At 39.5% G+C, this 2,236-nt stretch overlaps 1 pseudogene; it reads right to left on the bottom strand.

The window, feature by feature from the left end:
- Positions 1-1,469: 1,469 nt before the first annotated feature.
- Positions 1,470-1,569, bottom strand: LOC122709727 (annotated as a pseudogene).
- Between the last annotated feature and the right edge of the window lie 667 nt (positions 1,570-2,236).

Raw genomic sequence — 2,236 nt, 5'->3', positions numbered from 1 at the left:
TTTCTTTTGCACCCATCTGATTCTCCAGTTTCTAATTGAAATTTGGAAGTTTCATGAAAACTCGACAGGAGCAGTTTTTATGAAATGTTTCCTCCAGTGGAGCAGATTGTGCTGCTCATCCGAGTCAGTTCTCAAACAAATTTAACTCTCAGCCCTGTAGCCTTCGTACAGGAAGACAGGGAAAGCAAAAATGGAGCTGTGATGAATGGTGCCAACTGGACTGCCTTGTACTTCTGACTCATTTCAGAACCATCATCATGTCAATAGAAGCATCCCCTTTATCCCCATATTTTTTATAAGGGAATGCTATTAGTAGAGCAAGGTCCAGAGAGAAGCAGCCCATTAACACTGCGATCAGGCTTAAAGACAAAAAAAGCAGAGATGGACATCTAGAGATGCCTTGGTCACTGGATGAAAGGGAAAAAGTACCATCAGAAAGATGGGAAAGGAAAAGTCTATGTACCTAAAGTGGGACTGATATCACACAATAATAAATAGCTGTTACTTGCTAAACATTACTATGTTCCTGACACTGTGCTTATAAATAAATTATCTAGTTTGATCCTCACAATTGCCCTATTAGTCAGGGTAGGCTAACTGCCACAGCAAATAATCTCCAAATCTCAGTGACTTAATAAGATAAAGGCAAATTGGTAACTCTTGTCCTCATCCTCCCCAGGACCTTGGAGTCCTTTTTTTACCTCGTTAACCTCTTATTTTTAACTTAGCTTTATAGTAAAGAAACAGAAAAGAAATAAATCATTAAAAAAATACCATAGCTGTCGATCTTAAATTTTAAATGAGGTTCTTGTTAAACAAAGCAGTAACACTACATCCTATAATTACATCTTTACTTGTATATACAAGAACTGTGTGCAAAGTGCTTTTCAAACTATAAAATAAGACTTTGGAATAGGATACAAATGATTATCCCTAGGATTTAGTTATCTCCAACTGCTTGTAATGAATCACAACTGCTTACATTCTTACTTTGCGTCTTATTTACTTATGTACTAAGAGACGGCAAAAGGAGAAGAGGGCAGCAGAGGATGACATGGTTAGATAGCATGGCTGACTCAATGGACCTGAATTTGAACAAACTCAGAGAGATGGTGAAGGACAAAGAAGCCTGGTGTGCTGCAGTCCATGGAGTCACAAAAAGTCGGACACAACCTGGCAACTGAACAGCAACAACATACTGAGAGAAAAACCACCATTTTCTGATACCAGATTGATAGCTAATTTTTGAAAATAATTCCCAATCCGCAGGTCTAAAATTTTATTTTTACATATAGTTCAGTTACTGGCTTCACTTCCCCCCTAAATAAATAGAGCACAGCTTTTAAAAAGCAAATATTAGCAGATCTCTTTAGACAGATGCATTTCGATCAAGATGGGGGTTTTTTTAATCAGTTTTTATATAAGAAAAAAAGGAAAGAACAGTCTTCAAGAAAGCAAATTGTATTCTTAAAAATATGGAATGTTTCCTGGATTTACATACCATCATTGTGCAGGGCCACGCTCATCTTCTCTGTATCATTCCCGTGTTAGTATATGTGCTGCCATCACTTTGTTGCATCATGTGCTCACTTGCACGTGGAGTTCTGTATCCTCCAGCAGGTGAGGAGAGAGGGAGAGGGTGTACAAGGGGAGGGTCCCATGGGAAGGTTCTTACAGTCAAGGCCTGGATGTAGAATGTACCACTTCTGCCTGCATTCTATCAACCAGAGCTCAGTCAGATGGCCCTACCTAACTGCAAGGGAGGCTGGGAAATGTCCCCTAGGCATCCAACCAAGAGGAAAAGGAAACAAGGCTTGGTGAACACATAGTCTCTTCTGTAACAATTCATTGCTCCCATTTTACAGATGAAATTGAGTTTTGGACAAGTGAAGTAACTTGCCTAATAGCACATAGCAAGTGAGTGGTAGAACCTGGATAAGTTCTTGGTATGATACATCCTTGGTAGATCCCAAGAACATGACTGCTGCTCTGCAAGACCACAGAAGTGGTGGTGATAAGTTTTGATTTCTTGCCCCAAGTCTAAAATGTGGTACAAATGGCATCTTTCCAGGGTATCTTTATATCCCAAAGAAAGAATGGCTACTTTTAAAAATGTTGACCCCTCTGTATTCCCCTATGTTCATCAATTTTAGACCCACCCAAAATGGCCTTGCCTTTCTATGACATCCCCAGCTCCCTGCTCCTGAATAAATTCCATGGAAATTTCTTAGTTGAA

This window comes from Cervus elaphus, chromosome 15 (genome assembly GCF_910594005.1).
Source record: "Cervus elaphus chromosome 15, mCerEla1.1, whole genome shotgun sequence".
NCBI classification, from domain to species: domain Eukaryota; kingdom Metazoa; phylum Chordata; class Mammalia; order Artiodactyla; family Cervidae; genus Cervus; species Cervus elaphus.
This window is presented reverse-complemented; position numbering and strand designations above follow the sequence as displayed.